The following is a 20,150-nucleotide window of genomic DNA, read 5'->3' as shown; positions in this document are numbered from 1 at the left end:
TGAGTCAAATGCTCATCTCACTGGAAATACCTTCACAGACACACCTAGAAGTAGTGTTTAATCAGTTATCTGGGCAGCCTGTGATCCAGTTAAGTTGACACATAAAATTAACTATCACAGTGACCATGGGCACATTGAAGGAGGGGCCGTAAGAACTTGATGTGTAGCTTCTAATGAAATCTTAGCCTCATGTTAGGGATCTGGGGCCAAGCCAGGGGTTGGTGAGGCAGATGAGGCTGGGAGCTCTGTGGTACTCAACCCATCTTCACTTCCAGGGCTGAGACTCATAGAGTCACTACCTACCTGTGACTCATAGAGTACTCAGAGCTCAAGGTCATTGTCCCTCCATGCCCCAGAGAGGGCTGTTGTATGCTACTCCAGCCACCACTTCCACTGCCCTCACTGGCTTGGCTAGAGGACTGCACTTCCAGAAGCTGGACTTCTAATATGGGCACAGATTTCCCTATGGGATCAGTGCACTTCTGAACTGAGACTTCTGACCATAAAGGTTTCTGCTTCACTGGTGGCTCCTCAGGACAATCATTAGGGTCTGTCGTGAATTTTCTGAAGCCCCAGAGCTTGCCATAGAGGATGGCTATTGTTTAGGAACTCTGGAATAGAGAAACACTGTCCCTGATATGCTAGTAACTTCCTGGAGGATCCTAAAGGAGATATGAAGACCCAGAATAGTGGCAGCGAGAAGGGATTTCTGACTTTAGGCAACACCCAGTCCAGAACTCAGACTTCTCTCAATTTCTTACAGATCCAATCAAAATCCTGGAACAGATTTTTAAAGAATCCTGAGATTCACCATTAACTCTTGACTGCTGTCTGAAAGTACAAAGCCAGTGTGAACTTGGAAGTTTACAATGGCACTGGTGGTCCTGACTCTACACAGCTTTGGGCTCTTATTTGGATTCAGACACCAATGAGAGCTGTTAGAGAACCCTGACCTGTGAGGAGCCCTATGGGATCTGATCACCTAAGCCATGTCAACAGCCCAGGCCTCTGGGGCTTTTGGAGCATCAGGTACCGACAGACCTGATGAGTTGAGGCCTGGCTGTGCAGAGAGAACCCGGTGGGAGCCAAACTCAAGGCAGACAGTGAAGGGGACTGGTGATGCTGGTGGGAAGGCTAAGAGAGCCCACAAACCTGAATCTAGGGCCCTGGATGGAAGCTCCTTTGTCTAGAATTAGGAGAGAGAATTGAGTCTCTGGGCTAAGATTTGGAAGTTAGTGAAGGGACTCTGAATGAGACTGATGAGGAGGAGGGTCGCAAATGATAGTGAGTCAGAGCATCTGGGAGCCAGGCAGGGATGAGCAGGGAGTTGAGGGCTGGAGAGTGGGAGTTTGTACTGGGCAGCATCCTGAGACAGGGGTAATGGCTCTGTTGGCTTTTCTGCACTCACTGTGGCCTGACATGTGTGTCTCTGACGTTACCACAGCATGAAGGATGAAGGGTGGGTTAGACAGCGATAAACCATGGTAGATGCTGGACTCCATGGTTTGGTTTGCAGGGTCTTGCCAGCCTGGGGACAGAGTCTTAGTGAGACAGGCTTCTCTGGACCAACAGAATCCTCCTTCGTCCTTATTTCCCGCATCCCTCATCCAGTGTGAGACGGCCATGTTTGACCATCCTGCCAGGGTGTGATGAAAAAATTGCATGGGGTGCCTGCAAGGCAGCCATTGACTTCTTTTAGAACTTAACAAAAATTTATCTGGGCAGTTCTTGGCCCCTCCTTAGACAGTGATATGTGTTTCCAACTGTCCTGCATTTAATTTCATTTTAATGGGAGCTGGGAAGGGTGCAGTCCTGGTTTTGAGGCAGCCATTTTTTGAGGGCTATGGACCTGTGTGCAGAAGCTGCCCTCTTGCTGCCTGGCCCTGTCAGAGGATCTGGGAAAGGGGTGGGAGAATGTTGACACAGGACCAAGTTTTCTTGCTTTCATAGGTGCTCATTAGAAATTATTTAAGGGATTATGATATCTCCCCTGCCAGGCACGGTGGCTCACGCTTGTAATCCTAGCACTTTGGGAGGCCGAGGTGGGCAGATCACAATGTCAGGAGATCGAGACCATCCTGGCCAACATGGTGAAAACCCGTCTCTACTAAAATAAAAAAAAAAATTTAGCCAGTCGTGGTGGCAAGTGCCTGTAGTCCCAGCTACTCAGGAGACTGAGGCAGAGGAATCGCTTGAACCCAGGAGGTGGAGGTCGCAGTGACCCGAGATTGCGCCACTGCACTCCAGCCTGGGAGACAGAGCAAGACTCAGTCTCAAAAAAAAATAAAAATAAAAAATAAGATTTCAGGTAAGAACCTTAGTCACAGTTCCTGGGCTTGGGTTCTGGCTGCTCCCATTGCTTGGCTGAGTGATGTTTTGAGGCACTAAGGAACCCCTCTGAGATTTAGGGAATCATCCATTTAAAATGAAAGGCGGAAGTAAAGGTTCCTTCTTTCAGCCCTCAGAACAACACTCAAACTGCTTGCCATGTTCTTCTACTTGCTCCTGCACGATCTGGCTTCCGCCCGCTTCCAGGCTTTACCTTCTCTAGGCCAATCTCCTTCATGACCTTCCAGCCACTGGAATTTCTGTTTTTCAAACAGCATGACTTTATTCTGGCCCCAGGGTCTTTGTGCTTGCCATCTCTCAGAACATTCCATCTTCTGATCTGTGCATGGCTGGTTCCTTCTTATTACGAGTTGCTGCTAGATATGCCTCCTCAGAGAGGCTTCCCTGACCTCCCTTTAAAACAACTGCCCTTTTCCCATCCCCCAGTTATTTTTACTTCATTATCATATTTTATTTACTTTAATTGCACTTACTATCACCTGAAGCCATCTTATTTTTTTGTGTGTACTTGTTTGTTTTCTGGTTGCCTCACCTCTCTCCACATGGAATGATATTGGGGGCTTTGCTCATTTTGCTCATTGCTGTATCTCCAGTAGTGTCTGGCACATAGCAGGTGCTCAGTAAATGCTTATTGAATAAATGGAGATGCTTATTAACAATTGCCTTGCTTTCTTATCCGGGTGGTTGAGATAACCTAATAAGGTGGTACATGCTTTGAATGTTCTGTGGTGCTAGCCCAAGCATGAGGAGTGGTAACTCTCTGCCTGTATTCTCTGAATATGCTTCAGAACCCTGGGGATATGAGGCCAAGGAGAGGCACGGTGACAGAGGAGCACAGCCAGGGGCCTGGGAAAGTTGAGAAAGGGGTGGAGAAGGCCATGGTGCTTGCCTTATGGGTGCCATTGTTGGCATATGAAAAAATTGCCAAGACTGCCCACATTCTAGACCCATCTAGGAATTATCCAGAAATCCTAGGTTTGAGATGTCTGCTTCAGTCATTGGAAAAGCTTCCTCCCTTCTGTGGCATAAGGTCCCAATGTTCCCAGTTTTCTTGAGGTAGCTGGGTTAGAGGGAAGACCATTGCTTGGGCCTCAGAGACTAACAAGCCAAGGTCTCTGTTAAGCTGCTAGTGTTACTAGTAAGACAATGCCATTCGATCCTGGGCAGCCTCTCTTCAGGGAAATATACATTCAACAAACTTTTATTAAGTTCTAAGTCCTCAAATGTAACACAAAGAAGTGGGACAAACAGCCTCTAAGCTTCCTTTCACTTTGATTTCCTAGGGTTCTGAATTGAACGAAGCTCAAGACATTATCTGGCACAGTTTCCATCCACAATCTGTCACTGGCACAGCCCAGAGAGATCTCCGGCTGGAAGCCATAAATTTGGGTGGCTGAACCTGCTGGGAAATAAAAACCATATCAAAACTCATATTTGCATACAATTATCTATTTGCATAGAGCTATTCATTTTCTTGCTGTGGGAGGAGGCTTGTTTGAGAAGAGGATGGCAGCTTGAGGCCTCTCACCTCCCACCCCTGTCCTTTTGCTGGAGTTGGTGTCCACTCCCAGTGTGTCTGTGCCCTGCTGGAATTCTTTCTTTCCCCTGAACTGATGCCATGCATCAGGTCAGGAGCAAAAGTGAGGAGGGTGTGACTAGCAGCACACATGGGATAAGCAGTGAGGGTGTTTAGAAAGCATCTCTTCTATTGTTTTATATGGAGGGTGAAGAGGGCCAGCACTTGGACTGCCCAGAGGTGAAGTCCATCAGAACTGGGCCGGTAAAAACTCAGTGCAATAGCAGCCCCCAGGGAGAGGCACTGTCTGCCAGAGAGAATGAAGAAGTTCCTCATCTGATACTAAATATTTCCTTCCCTTGGTTATTTGTCATGGAGAGATCTCAGCAGGTCATTATCATGTTACCACTTAGCCATCAATTAACAAATGTCTACCCCTTTGGGTCATTTCTTATAAATCAATCTCTCTCTTCCCCTCATTATTTGGTTGTTTTCTTTTAACAGCCTCTCCTGCACTGTAATTTATGGAGCCTCATCGTCTAAGAGCACTACTCTTGCTCTGAATCCAGGGAAAGCCTTTTGTGGAATTTTAAAGGGCCGGTGAAAAAAATTGCACAAGCAAGAAATATTTTGTTAGATTAAACCTTTTTGAGTTAGCATTATATTCTTTTCCTCCCCAGCACCATGCTGCAAACATAAGGGGCAAAGAGCTCTGGTGTGGGAGTGGGCGAGTCACTGCATTGGGCATGGTTTGCATTTTCTGACTTGAATCTCATTGTGTTATTTCCTCTTCATATTTATTACCACTTAAGGTTCATTTACATTCCCTCTCTGTCCACAGTGATCAGAGCAACACCTCCCAAATTAGTGTCATTTGCAAGTTTCATTAACATGCTGTTTACTCTCCCTTTTTCAGATCATTACTAAAGATGACCCCCATGCACCCTGCCTCCCCCAACCCAATACATTTCCATTTGTCTTCACCCTTTGTTTGCAGACTTTGAGCAAATTTTAAATTTATGTGGCAGCACTCCTTACTAAGTCAATTTGAGTTAATTTTGAGTGTAACACTTTATACCACTATATCAAATGCTTTTCTTATAGCTGCATGCATTCCATCAATAGTGTTCTTGCACCTTTCTATTTGGTATTCAGGCTGAAAGCTCTCAATTCTGCCTGGCATTTTAGTTCTTTAAAAGTCACTCTATCCTCTGTACTGACTAGGGACTTTCTCCTAATTTTTTGGTTATTTTGAAATGATTGATGTTACGAAAGAAAGGATTTGGAGAGCTATTTATGGCAATCGATAGCTTTCATCTTTCTCTCCCACATCTGCTATTATGGTGAATAAGTAATTTTGGTGAAATTCCCTCAAATTCCAGGATGCATGAGACCTGGACCTCCTATTTTGAAGGCTACAGATTTCCCAATACTCCCTTCCCTTGTTTGAAACTGAGTATCTATTTTTTTACCCGTATACCAGTTTTGAAGCTGCTTTAAATGCCTGGCATATTGTGGGTTCTCAAAAACTGTTTTTCTGAGCTAATGAATGAATACAATAAAACCTGTCAGTCATTCGTGCTTCTCCCCCTAATCGGTACCAATTCTTCATTTGGTGAGGTAGTGAACAGTTAAAAAAAAAAAAAATCAAGGCTGCTAGTGGACAGTATAAGGACCTATAGGTGTCTTACTGTCACTCATTTATTTATTCCACATGTATTTATTGAGACTTTACTTTGACCAGATACTGTTCTAGGCTCTGAGGGTATTGCAATAAATAGACAGAATCTTTTTCTTCTTATACAGTTTTGAGAAAGAGACAATCAACAAACATACAGGTATATATCATCAGACTTTGATAAGTATTATGAAGGAAAATAAAGGTAGAGACACCAAGAGAGATTTTATAGCATTTGAAGGCTATTTTTTTGTGACTGACTTATCATTTTTAGCTCTAAATCTTTTATCTGGAAAGATGTAGAATTTCCAGAAGCTCAACAGTTAGAAATAATGACTAACACAACACGTAGAATTTCATTATAGCAGGTGGTTAGGCAGTCCCTATTTGAGACTCATCTTATGTGTACGAGCAGATGCACCCATGCTGGGCCAGAATCTGGATTTTTTTTTTTTTGAGACAGAATCTCGGTCTGTCACCCAGGCTGGAGTGCAGTGGCACTATCTTGGCTCACTGCAAGCTCCGCCTCCCAGGTTCACGCCATTCTCCTGCCTCAGCCTCCCGAGTAGCTGGGACTACAGGCACCCGCCATGGCGCCCGCCACAACGCCCAGCTAATTTTTTATATTTTTGGTAGAGACGGGGTTTCACCATTTTAGCCAGGATGGTCTCGATCTCCTGACCTCGTGATCCGCCCGCCTCGGCCTCCCAAAGTGCTGGGATTACAGGCGTGAGCCACCGTGCCCAGCCTTTGAATCTGGACTTTTTATAAGTACCTTTCACCCTCCCAGTTCAGGCGTCTTTAACAAGACTTGAGGGATGTTACCTTTCGGACTTTATGAAGATCAGCAAAGCATTGATGGAGAGCACTGAGTTCACCCAGTGGACTGTACCAGGTACAGATTACCAAAGGGTCCACTTGGTATGAAGGTGCATGCATCAGACCAGAGATAGCTTACAGACCCAGTAAAGGAAATCTCAGCAGGAGCCTGCAAGGGCTGCAAGTCAGGCTGAGGACAGACGTCAACCCACCGAGACGGGTGCTGAGAGGACCTCAACTTCTTCCTGAGTTCAGGCCTATAGCACACCGGCTGGCTGGGGCCACTCTTAACAGGGATCCTTATTCTTAAGTGAAGTCACTTATGTAGTCAATTTCATGATGGCTTTTTATTGTTTTTAGATTTGCTCTTTTTCTCTTTGGTATTTTATTTTGTCTTCCTAATACCTTTTTGTTGAAAAAGGATTGTTCCAAAATGCCAAAACAGCTGTCACTTTTATATTGGAAACCCTAAGATGGCGCTTCTTCACCCACAGGATAGCATTGAAATGCTTAACTCAGCTCTCACAACTTCCAGCCTGGGGCCTCCCCAGCTGTGAAGCCTCATGGGCTGCCCCGTCCTGCCTCTCCTGCTCTTGGGCTCTGACAGGACCCAATCCCCTGTGCTCCTCCCTCACACTAGATGACCTCCTGCTTCTCTGTGCTCCCCTCAAGGTTCCTTCTGAGTGGAATGCCCTCCCTTCTTCACCTGCAAGCTCCCACTTAGCTTTAGATGTATCCTAGGTGCCACTTCCCCCAAGCCCCAGGCTTTAGGACCCTGGACATCTCTCTACCATCACCCTTACACATTGCTAGTGGGTTTCCAGAATGACAGGGACAATGTCTTATTCATTTTTGTATTGACATTACCTAGGACAGCCCCAGGCACAGGGCAGGCATTCAGGAAAGGTTTGTTAAAGGAAACTGAACTGAAGATGAAAGAAGTGAGGAGTTATCAATCCCACTTTGCTGTTCAGGAGACTGAGGCTGGGGAGGATAAGCTGCATGATCCAGGCCATCCGGGGATACCTAGGATGGGGCTGATATCAGAGTGCAAGACAGTGGGCGCCTATTCACCAGATCTGCTCCCGTGTCCTAGGTGATTTCAAAGCACCGTGAACTCAAAGAGCTCAGCTGTCTCTCAGCTCATTGGCATCGTTTTTGTTCAAAATATTTCTGATTTGCAACTAATGACTTTTGGTGTTTTTTAGTTATCAGTTGACCTATTTTTGTTGGTGGAGTTTATTTTTTCTGTAAACGTTCTTATTCATTTTCAAGTTAAATAAAATCTGACTTTTATCCCCAAAGGAACTTAGATTTCAAACCCCTGACTTGAGCAGGATTTTGGTTGGAGTTTGGGTTTGACTCATCTCTTTGATTAAAGGCTTATCTTCTTCTAAATAACATGTCTTAATAGTTACTCTTTCCCTTTCTAGACCTTCTAAATTTAGATAAATGAGACCAATTATCGCTTCCAGAATGTTCAGTTTCTACTCTGGTCCTAAAATTTGGTCTCTAAGAGATGTTGATTTTCTTCCTGTGGGATCATTTAAATTCTGCATTTTCCCAGTTGGTATCGTTATGGGAGGGGAGGAGGACTGTGGGCGGGGCAGGCTGGCTGCTTGCTAACCAGGAGACACAAGGAGGGGCTTTCAGCCTCCTGGGAGCCTGGTTGTGACCCACAGAGACCTCACCAGCTGTGGGCAGAGGGATGGCCTGCGGCAAGGTAGCTGGTGCATGAACAAGCCTATGAGATCATCGTGTCTGTGGATACCCAGGTAAGGGAGAGAAACCTCTGAAAATGTGCTATGATGATGTGAAAACTGCAAGGGGAGGAGAGATGTTTTTCAATTCCTTTTCTTCTTTGCAACTTCCAGAGATGATCTTGAATCTGTGATGGGCAGATATGGCATATCCATACATCATTTCAATACATATTTATTAAGCACCTACTGTGGGCCAGGCACTGAGCCACACTGTGCATAGCGGGTAAACAGGAAGACACAACCCTGCAGTCTGGAGAAAAGGAGGGTTTGCTGCCAGGGGCAGGGAGAATTATTCCTAGCAGAGCCTCAGAGCTTGGGAGAATAACTTGGGAACTGCTTATGCTATTGTAAGACCTGGAGATGGGGAGAAAGAACCAGAGGATTTCTTTTCTCTGATGCCTGCCTGCTTTTCTCTGCTGAGTTTCCCAGCCTCATCAACCCTGACTACCTACCTGCTCTCCCACCCAGACTCTCCCCGCAAAATGTGAGCCTGTAACTCTGGATCCCCAGGGCCTCAGCAGACAGAAACCGTTTTGGGCAAGACACAGTTAGTGTACAATCTGAGATTGCTCAGATGTAGGGCTGAACAACCCATGCTTGATCCCTGGATATGAAACTCACTAGCACTAGGGTAAACAGATTTAGAAGAGGAATGACCATTTACCCAATTAAAAATAGAATCCTTAGAGCAATCTAGAAGTCTAAAATGTAGGATGATTGCAGTGTAAGTACACACTAGCTCTGTTCAGAGGATGGTATTTTAACTAGAATCCTTGGGCTGATCCCACTTTTCCGGGCTTCTGAATATTGACTTCTATGTGAAATGTTATTCTGTGTGTGAGCATATATGTATTTTTTTTTTTTCTGAGAAGGGAGTCTGTAGTTTTTATTAGATTCCTAGCAGGGTACTGTTTTAGGGTCCAGGAGCCTTGATTCCATCCCTTGGCTCCTATCTTTACCAGCTGAGGTAGGGGAGTCACATGGGCTCTGTTTTCATCTACAATAGAATAAAATAACAGCATCTTCCTCACATGGCTGTTATGAAGTTAAAATGAGAAACGTGGGTAAACTACGTGATTTGCAAACCATACACTACTACATGAATGCCTGGAATGGCCATGTGGTCCTCGTCCCTCCTTCCCCATTACCTCTCCCTTTCCCCTTACCTCCTCCCAACCTAGTTAACTTCTAATTGTTCTTCAATACCCATTTCCAGGAACACTTCAAAAAAGCTTCCCCTGGCTGCTAAGCTTGCTCCTTCTGGATAAGGTGTGCCTTCCCCCTTCACTGTACTACCCTACTCTTAGCTGACCTCTAATAACATAAATTCTACCCTGTTGCAATCATTTACTTCCTCTTCCTGACCTGGCTCTTCTACCCAGATTGCATGATCCTTGAGGACAGGCATGTTGACCTGGTTATTTTCTCTGCCTGTCACAGTGTAGCTTTAATATAATTTTATTCAATCGATAAAATGTTAGTTAATTTATTTTTAAATTGTGCTTTAATGAGCTAACTCCTGATTATTTTTATCTATTCATCAAAGGCAGACTTAGTTCCTTTTACTATGTGTAAATGAAAGTGATAAAATGGAATCCTTTAAGAGCATCTTACTACTGTCTATTAGGTTGGCCTTCTAGCAAATTAGTCTGAATTAATGAGGGTTCATCTCCCTCTGTTGAGGGAGGCAGGAAATAAAGCAGTTGCATGCTGCGGTGCCAGGCCAGGTACTGTGACTACCACAGTAACTTCCCTCCTCACTCACAGAACGGCACACGCCTCTGTAGCCTACTACCTGTGGCACAGGCTGATCAAGGGGATTAGGTCTGGGGCTATACAACTCTAGAAAGTCTCGGCAGGGCGTGGTGGCTCATGCCTGTAATCCCAGCACTTTCGGAGGCTGAGGCGGGTGGATCATGAGGTCAGGAGATCAAGACCATGCTGGCTGAAACGGTGAAACCCTGTCTCTACTAAAAATACAAAAAAAAAAAAAAAAATTAGCAGGGCGTGGTGGCAGGTGCCTGTAGTCCCAGCTACTCAGGAGGCTGAGGCCAGAGAATGGTGTGAACTCGGGAGGCAGAGCTTGCAGTGAGCCGAGTGAGCCACTGCACTCCAGCCTGGGCGACAGAGAGAGAGTCCGTCTCAAAAAAAAAAGCAACTCTAGAAAGTCTCCCAGAGGCAGCACACTGCTGTGGCAACAGGCTGGCCTGAGCCTCTCTCAGCCCCTTTCATAGGCACTGTAATCTTCTGATCATCTTCTACTCCTTTTCTTTGTTATTTACTGGCAGTAGCCATTGCAGATGTGTCTTCTGAAGTTCCTCTTCCTGGTCTCTCCTGGATTTTCCTCTATTTTGTCTCCTGCTCCCATTGCAGGAAGTGCCACAATTTCCATCCTCCCTGCTTTCATTTGTATTACTGGAAGGAAAAAAGAATTATGTGCTTCCCATCAACTCCAACTCAGCTGGCACTAGACATTGTGTAGAGTGATGTAATGTTACCAAGGAGGAAATTATTAAAAGGATGAGGCTAATTTTCTAATTCACACCTGGAAAGCAAATCTGATGGTGCTTGCACAGATCTTTAATGAAATAACATTGTCTAAGAAGTTTCCAGAGAAATTCATCACTAATTGATTTTTGAACTGTGGAAAAAGATAATACAGAGAGATGAGATATTAGCTTCCCTCTGGCCTGACTCCACCACGAGCTTTCCAGTTCCTTAGTCTGCTTTTCCATGGAAAATCGATAGCAGCTTTCTGAATTGGTGTTGCAGACAGTAAGGCCCACATAAAGGCCTATATTTGGATGGGATGTGTTTTCTTTCTGCTTCAGTTTTCCATCATCTGGGCCCTGCTGTGAGTTCTTGGTGAAAGCCATGGATTTCCATGGTAGAATTGGAAGATTCATTTTGTGACACAAGAGAAAGGCAGCAAGCAGGAGAAATGCACTTGGGCTCAGGTTGGGTGTCCTCAAAACTGGCAGGTCTGTAGTGGGAACACAAGGGCACAGCCTTCCCTTTAACTTCAGAGGCTTCTCAGACTCCCCCAACCCCAACATATGCATTCTTTATGTATACTTACATATTCTTTGATAGGGACCACTGAAAGTTTCTTATTCTTATATAAAGTATGAATAAAAGCATTTAAATAAAATTCTGTTTTTAAAAAGTCGGCCTGAAACATGTAATCCAATTTAAAACTGAGTGCCACCTATGCAAAGCCACCTCTATGATTAGCTCCCCAGCCCTTCTTCACCCAAGTTGCCATGTTCCTGTCCATCCTCTTCAGAATTTTTGAAGATGCAGCTCCTGGGTGTTGAACTCCTGGGCTAGCCGGAGAGGTTCTTCTTGTATTATCTCCTTGCAGCTGCTCAATTCCATCTGACTTCTATGAATTTAAAGGAATTTTGAGAATCAATAGAGTTCCAGATCTCAGGAGAAATAGCTTTGGCTTAAAGGGACTTACTCCAAGTCTGGCTTGTAAATGTATTAAGGCAGCTTGCCTCAACTTGAGGTGCCCTTCATAGATCCAACCGGTAGACTTTGCCAGGTCCTCTGCTGCATGCTGGTGAGCGATTAAGACCTACTTTTGGACCTACTTTTGTACTACCAGAGCTCACAGCTGGTGAGATGGAAGTACCATGGCAGGGAGGCTCAAAATGCTATGACCTCTTTGAGGTCATATGTCTCCTTCAATCTTGGGGACGCCAGGAAGATTTCCAGAGGAGGGGCTGCTGGGCTGAATCTGGAAGGAGGGAGGCTATGCCCACTCTTTTTTTTTTTTTGAGACGGAGTCTGGCTCTGTCGCCCAGGCTGGAGTGCACTGGTGCGATCTCAGCTCACTGCAAGCTCTGCTTCCAGGGTTCACGCCATTCCTGCCTCAGCCTCCCGAGTAGCTGGGACTACAGGTGCCTGCCACCAGGCCTGGCTAATTTTTTGTAATTTTTTTAGTAGAGATGGGGTTTCACCATGTTAGCCAGGATGGTCTCTATCTCCTGACCTCATGATCTGCCCACCTTGGCCTCCCAAAGTGCTGGGATTACAGGCGTGAGCCACCATGCCCGGCTGGCTAAGCCCACTCTTTAACTCATAAACTTTTCCCTCCAGGGAGCCTCATACATCCCCTGTGGCCCCCACCCTGGATTTGATATGGAATAATCTCTTATCATATCAGGATCTTTGCAGGATTTTTCTGCTCTTCTTGTCAATGTATATTTAACTCTGCTTTATCCCCACTCCTCTTACAAACTCTCACCATGGCTCTTAGGGATCTGTTAGGCTAGTTCTCAGTATGGTGTTGATGATAATAGCAGTTCCAAAGTTCACTCTCAAACTGTTATTCCCATTTTCACCTTTCTTAGAGAGATTAATACAAGGCAGGTTAGACTTAGAGTCCGGGAGGCACTATTGGTGTGGACATTTCCTTGCTCTTAAAATGATGTTTAAGGATTCACTAACTCTGGCTTCTGTAAGACTTGCTTTTCTGGGTGGTTTGGACATTGAGTGCCCCTTTAGGAGCCTTGCTATGGTGTGTGGGTGGGTGCGGGAGGGCACCATCTGGTCCATGAAGGCCGGCGTGAAAGCCTTGTTCTGCCAAGGTGATGTTTACAGGGGCGGGAGCACTGATCTGTGGTCTGCCACTGACCATTTTGGGCAAGGTATTATCCCCTCAGTTCCTACCTCTGTAAATTGCAAGAGTTGAAAACCAACTCTGAGAGTTTCTGTAGCTCAACCATTCCGGGCTTGTCTATATTGGATGCTTTTTCACTCCTCATTTTTTAGGGCAATATGGAAACACACTAGCACCCTGCCAGAAAGTGAATTTAATTTATCAAGGGTGTAACCATTTATTTTTATTCAGTTTATAAAATAATATTAATTGCAATGATGTTAATAACAACCTGAAATTTTGTGGGGCTTGTCTAGTTTACAGTGTTTTTATATCCTTGATCAATTTGGGTCTCCAAGTCATCTCTATGAGGTGCCATTTGTGAGCACTTAACCATATGCAATGTAGATTCGTCATGTCCTTTAACCCTCTCAACAATTCTATGAGGCAAATATTATTATTATCTCAATATTTCAGATGAGGAGTCTGAACCTCAGAGAGGTAAAGTATCTTTCCTGAGGTCATGCAGCTAGTGTAAGTCTTTGGAGGACAGTTTCCTTCTATGGCGGTAGTGTGCCCACTTTCATTCTCTCTGAGCCCCTCTTATTCCAGAGACCTTTTAGTTGGCTATGTACTATTGCTATGCAGTGGGGTGGAGGGGCTGCTGTGTTTTTAGCTCTGAACAGCTTATAATGCCAGGTCACAGTGAAATTTCTTTGTGATTTGACCATGAGGCAGCATGACCTACCAGAGTTGGATAAGCCTGGGCAATGTGGGATGCTGTTCACTGGGGAAGGTAGCTAAGGATATGAACTGGGGATATAGCATGAAGAGAGAAAATGAAAACAGTTACGTAATTTGGTAGAGAACAGTACAGGAGTGGGACTTTTAGAGCAATTGAAGAGAGGTCTGAATAGTTGAGAGACTGGCTTTAGAGGCAACTAAAACTCCAAGGAGTCATAAGGAAAAGAGAAGGAGAAAAGATTCTTGCTTCTTGACCAGAATAACAGGAAAGTTAAGGGGGATTGAACGTAAGTGTTCAAACATTTGGAAGACAGTGGCAGGCTGTTGTAGGATTTCACTGAAGATGACACACAGAGGACTGGTTAAATTGGAGCACTGCAGAAGGCAGGTGCTTTGTTAGCTTCTAGGAAGGATTTCTTGGATGCCAGGCATTTCTAACACTGTAACAGATGTCAAGCTACTTGCAATGAACAGGATATCAGTCAAGCCACTTGGGTGCCCAGCACTCTTGTACACCCTTTCTAAGTTTGGGGAATTTCTCATTTACTGAGTCTGTGCCTCAAGTAGAAAGCCAGAAATGGGCTTTCCAAGCTTCCCTTGTATAGAATGCAAGCCTAAGTTCCTGACCAGAGGCACCTGTGTCTGGCTTCAGTTAGGAAGCCAGTGATGCTAGGAAGCAGATGTCCAGAGGAATTTATTCTGGTGAGAGAAGGGACATAGATATTTAGCATCTAGATGCAGCAATCACAGAGTTGATTGTGGAAACACACAGTGCTCAGTGCTGTAGGTGGGACCTGTGGTTTCTGTGTCAGTGGGGATGCTGATGGGGACCCCATGAAAAAAATCTGGAGGATAGTGTGATTGATCCACTGTTCCTGGCTGTAGGGCTTCCCGGAGACACTCCAGAGAACTAGCAATACTTTTTAATAATTTCATTTTCTTCTTAAATCAGCTAGGGAGTGTTCTTTTGTCCACACCTAAGAACCTTGACTGGTACAACAGGTAACTGAGGGCTCTTATAGAGTCTCTGGAGACTTTTAGAAGTAGGAAAAACACTTGGCTGTCAGTTCAGTATGATCAGAGTATGTATCAGTCAGGGTTCTTGGTTGCAAACAACAGAAACAAACTCTTTGTGTTTTAAGCAGAAAAGAAATCTATTGAGGTTTCAGTGATTCAATGAGATGCTAAAGAATCAGTACAAAATATGGACAAAAAATGAGAGCTTGAGTTAAGAACCCTCTTAGGACAACTGAGCCAGGAAGCATCCTTTGCTTCTCTAGGATAGCGCTTGACCTGTCATTAGACACCAGGAATTAGATACCCTTATGGCTGCCGGGAATAAACCTGACTATCCCAGAGTCTTCATACCACTCACTCTAGCTTCTGGATAAAGGGTCTATCTGTCTGAATTTCCAGGGAATACATACAGGCAGAACCCCCAACCTTTGGACCTCTGAGGTAAGAGGCTGGGTACTGAACCCTACCAGCATTACACACAGGGCAACATTGACTCAAAGAGAAGGAGGAGTTAGATACAGCAATAATAGATGTCCATATCGGGGCTGGAAAAGGCAGTCACATGCAGCCTCATTGATCCTTGCATGGTTGCATATGAGTGTGTCCTCAGACCTGGAACATTTTCTTATATAGAGATAAAAAGCCGTCACAGCCTATGCTGGACTGATTGCCCTGTTTAGGAGTATCTTTCCCTGTTCTGGGTTTGATATTAACTTTTTTGTTTTGCTTAAGTATATGCATCATGTGGCACCACACCTGGCAATCCCACTGCTATATCTGTTCAGAACACAGTCCTTTGCCTTTAATACAAGAGGAGTGCATGCAGACAATCTCCCTGCATCAGCTCCAGGGCTGGCTTACTGGCCATGGGAGACCAATGGTCACTATTGAAGCTGACCTTGCTCTGTCTTTTCTCTAAGATGCTGTTCCAACCAGTGCCTCTGGGAGTTGTGTCTTTCTTGGTAATCTTGACATCTACAAACCATGCAGTGGGTTGACATTTTGATACTGCCACTCCTGGTGATATGCAACAGGTCTCACTTGCTTGACAAGGGCACGTGTCTTTAGCTTAATGCTATAAGATGTTGAGCTGTAAGAGATAAATGCAGGACAAACTCCTAACAGATAAAGAGGCCTGTATTAGTCAGGGTTCTCTAGAGGGACAGAACTGGTGGAATAGTCATATATATAAAGAGGAGTTTATTAAGTACTAACTCATATGATCACAATATCCCACAATAGTCCGTCTGCAGGCTGAGGAGCAAGGAGAGCCAGTCAAAGCTCCAAAACTGAAGAACTTGGAGTCTGATGTTCGAGGACAGGAAGCATCCGGCACGGGAGAAAGGTGTAGGCTGGGAGGCTAGGCCAGTCTCTCTTTTCACATTTTTCTGCCTGCTTATATTCTAGCCACTCTGGCAGCTGATTAGATTGTGCCCACCCAGATTAAGGGTTGGTCTGCCTTTCCCACCCACTGATTCGAATGTTAATCTCCTTTGGCAACACCCTCACAGACACACCTAGGATCAATACTTTGTATCCTTCAATCCAATCAAGTTGACACTCAGTGTTAACCAGCAAAAGGCCTCTATGCTGCAAAAATCAATGATGGGACAAAAAATCACTCTGTCTCATCCTGGTTTTTATTGTTTATTTACATACTCTATCCCCTTTTTATGTTACATTTCCCCCCATATTTAAAGCAACTGCTGGAACAATGGTATCACATGCTCCATGATTCATCCATCCATTCATCCATCCATCCATCCATCCATCCATCCATCTATCTATCCACCTGTCTATCTATCTATTCACCCAGTAAGCATTTACTATGAACCTCCTCTGGGCGTGCCCCAGAAAGTTGCTGGTGATGCAAGAATTAATGAAGCGGTCTCTATTTATTTATTTATTTATTTTTATTTTGAGACTGAGTTTCCCTCTTGTCACCCAGGCTGGAGTGCAATGGCGTGATCTTGGCTCACTGCAACCTCCGCCTCCTGGTTCAAGCGGATTCTCCTGCCTCAGCCTCCCAAGTAGCTGGATTACAGGCGTGTGCAACCATGCCTGGCTAATTTTTATATTATTAGTAGAGACAGGGTTTCACCACGTTGGCCAGGCTGGTCTCGAACTCCTGACCTCAGGTGATCGGCCCACCTCGGCCTCCCAAAGTGCTGGGATTACAGGTGTGAGCCACCATGCCCGGCCAGCAGTATCTTTAAGTAGCTCAGTCAGTGAGGGAGTTGCTATGCAAATAGAGAATTACAATATAAGGTATATTAGTTTTCCGTTGCTGTGCAAAAAGTCACCACAAATTTAGTGGCTTAAAACAACACTGATTTATTAGCTCACATTTCTGTAGGTCAGAAACCCATTATGGTATATCAAGTTCAGGGCATCAGAAGGCTGAAATGGAGGTATTGGCTGGACTGACTTCTTGTTTGGAGGCTGTGGAATAATCTACTTCCAAGCTCATCCTTGTTGGCAGAATCCAGTTCCTCAAGGTCATAGGACTAAAGTCCCCATTTCCTTGTTAGCTGTCAGCCAGAGACAGTTCTCAGCCCCTAGAGGCTGCTCTTAGATCTTTGCCCAAGGGTCCCTCCATCTCAGCAGCTGAGAATCTTCCTCATGTTGAATCTCTCTGACTTTTATTTTTGCAACCAGCTGGAGAAAGTACTGTTTTGAAAGCGCTGTTTTTAAAGCACTCTTGTGATTAGGTCAAGACCACCTGATTAATCTTCCTATTTTAAGGTCAACCAAATAGCATATACTATATAACATAATGTAATTACAGGACTATAATCCATTATAATTGATGAAGGATTTTTCTTGACCCCTTTGTCAGACTTGCAACGGGGGTGCCCTGTTTACTTGGCTTACTGGGCCCAACCCCTTGCAGGAGGGAGCATGTGAGTGAGTGAATGCGGGATCTGATTGGCTGCTTTAAGGCGCCAGCAGGAGCAGGTTCTATGTGGGCCTCAAGGGACGTCGGTGCCCCGCTGGGGGTGCCTGCAACCCCCGAAGCCCCAGGGGATGTGTTACAATGCTCTCTTAGCTCTGCTGTCTGTGGACAGTGGTGTGTTATCAGCTCAGTGGGCCCCTTGCCTTGTTGCATGGAGTGGCTGCCCTCCATTAGTGAGGGCAGAGGGCCAGTGTGACAGCCTTTTTTGGGTACCCACACTTGGTAGGTCCTGATTGTCTGGCATCCAAGAAGAATGAGGTCACCCAGACACTTGAAGGATGGTGAAGGTGGATAATTTTATTAAGCAATGGAAAATGGCTCTCAGCAGAGAGGGGAGCTGGAGAGGGCACAAGACGGGCAGATAATCTTCCCCTGAAGTCCAGCTGTCTCTAGTCAGCTCTTCCCTGTAGTTAAGCAATCTCTCCGAAGTTAAGCTGTCTCTCATCTGAAGTCCAGTTGTCCCTCTGAAGTCAAGTCACCTCTCTCCAGTCAAGCTGCTTCTCTCTCCTTTACTGACTGATTCTGGGGTCTTTATAGGCACAGGATGTGGGGCGAGGTGGGCCATAGGTAGTTTTGGAAAAGGGAACATTTGATTGGTAAAAAGACATTATTCAGAAAGAACCAACTGGGAGAGAGCCGGCAAACAGGGATAGAAGTTCTCACTTTGGGCCGTGGGTTTCAGGCTTTTCGGCTCAAAGGTGGGGTTTCACTGGAGACCTGTCCCCAGTCTGCCTAGAATTTCTCTGCCTCCTGCCTCTATCATTATCATTGGCCCAGAAATTATGCAGCGCATAATTATGAAATTATGTACACTGGGAGGGGGTGTATGGAAAATCTTTGGGACATCACAGAATCCTGCCTACTATGCAAAGTGGCATGTGCTATTTTGGAGGCATACACAAGGAATCATAGGAGTACATAATTTTAGAGGTGGGAGAAGCCAGGGAAGTCTTTTTGGAGGGCTATTATCTGTAGGGGTGCCTTTGGAAGGATGTCAAAAGTTATTCAGTTGACAGGGTTGAGAAGCACTTAGCCCTACAAAGTGAAGATTGGTCATAGGACTGTTCCAACTAGAAGGAATGACTTATGTGGGGCCAGAGGTATGACACAGCATGGTGTATTTGGAAATAACAAGTTTGGGGTTACTGGAGAGTAAATATTTTCCAAGGAAGGGAGTGGTGAGATGGGGACCTGGAGAGGCCCGGAGGAGTCCAGACTAAGGATCTGGGAGAATCAGATCTTTGGGCCCTCTCACAAAAGGTTTGATTTGGGGTGGGGCCCAATAATTTGCATTTCTAACAAGCTCCCAGGTGATACGGATGCTACTGGCCTGGGGCCACACTTTCAGAACTGCTGCTCTGCAGAATGAATGGGAAGAGAGCAATTCTGTGGGTCCAGTAGGAGGTCATGGTACTAGTCTAGCAGGAGATAATGAAGCTCTGACCAGGTTCAGAGCCAGGGCATTGAGGGTGGGTACAGTGTGGAGTAAATGGGATTTAAAAAAAGATTTAGGAGGGAGGCAGTACTGGGATATGGGTGTAAGAGACAAGGCAGTTAGGGCTGACCCCTGCTCTGGAGAGACCTGGAAGGAATCTTAGCCATGACCCAATCCAGCCCTCTAATTCCTCTGATGGGCAATGTGAGGCCCAGGGAGAGGAAGTCACTCCTTCAATATCACACAATTGTTGATATTGGCACTGGGACAGGGGAACCAGATTCCCTGGACTCTGCAACACAGCATTTGTGAATTAATTTGGAAGGAAGAAAACAAAATAAAACCAAGGCAGCCCCAGCTCTCCCAGAAACTCCTTGTCAGTCTCATTTCCCTGGCTCCTATCTCCTTTGTCTGCCACTTGGCCCAGCATGCTTCTGGGGTAAAAAGCATTGCAGCCTGTGTACAAGAGGAGAAGGAAGTTCCTCCCCTGGACATAGACCTATACAGGGTTCCTGAAGGAGAGGTCAAACTTATCAAAGGTGTTTTAAGTCTCCTAACTGATTCTTTCAGCCCTGGGCTCTTGGTTGCAGGAGAATTTTCATGGCTGAGATACTCTACCAGTGACAAATTTGCTGAAGCATGGAGACGAGATTGGGAAATTACAGCATGCTCCTTGGATTTCCAAAGGGACAATACTGAGTACGGACATTCCTTCTCACACACACGTACGTTGGAGTGCACACACATGAGATGGAGATCAATCTTAACCCCCAAAGGTCCCTTTGTCTCACTGAAGTGCTTATTAAATGAATCTGTGTTTCCACTGGCAGCTCTGAGTCATCTAGAAAGGGAACACAATGCGATGTCAGTCAGTATTTGTTACTGTCAGAGCCTTCCTCGCAGCCTGCCCTGCGTTTATTGTCTTTTTGGGGCCCGTTTTATCCATTTTCTGTGGGTAAAGTCATTAATCTTCCTCCTGGCTCAGGTGCTGTGCATCACTGACAGCTGGGGTCCTGGCTTCCTGGGCTGCTGGGTAAGGGCACCTCCGGGCCTCTCGGTGACGGAGTTTTGATTAGAAAGAGTGAAGAGCAAGCCAAGCCTTTAAGAGGACCCAGGAGGCGGGGTGAAAGTGTCTGTGGTCCCAGAAGGCACTGGGGATCAGTGGAAAAGGTCACCCTGTTTTTGAATCATCTGCAGTGTACCCTGACACCAAAATACACTTAGTCCTATGCAGAGTCACTTGATAAAGAGGCTAATGAAGTGGAAA

The 20,150-nt window shown here is 45.4% G+C and overlaps 1 long non-coding RNA gene across 1 annotated transcript in view; it reads left to right on the top strand.

The window, feature by feature from the left end:
- The window catches only part of LOC107970508 (uncharacterized), a 53,489-nt gene extending 33,782 nt beyond the window's left edge, over window positions 1-19,707 (top strand). The window contains exon 4 of the long non-coding RNA XR_001713104.3: window positions 19,474-19,707. This is a non-coding gene — a long non-coding RNA (uncharacterized LOC107970508). The remainder of the gene's footprint in view (window positions 1-19,473) is intronic.
- The last annotated feature ends 443 nt before the right edge of the window (window positions 19,708-20,150 follow it).

Source organism: Pan troglodytes, chromosome 2, assembly GCF_028858775.2.
Source record: "Pan troglodytes isolate AG18354 chromosome 2, NHGRI_mPanTro3-v2.0_pri, whole genome shotgun sequence".
Lineage (NCBI taxonomy): Eukaryota > Metazoa > Chordata > Mammalia > Primates > Hominidae > Pan > Pan troglodytes.
This window is presented reverse-complemented; position numbering and strand designations above follow the sequence as displayed.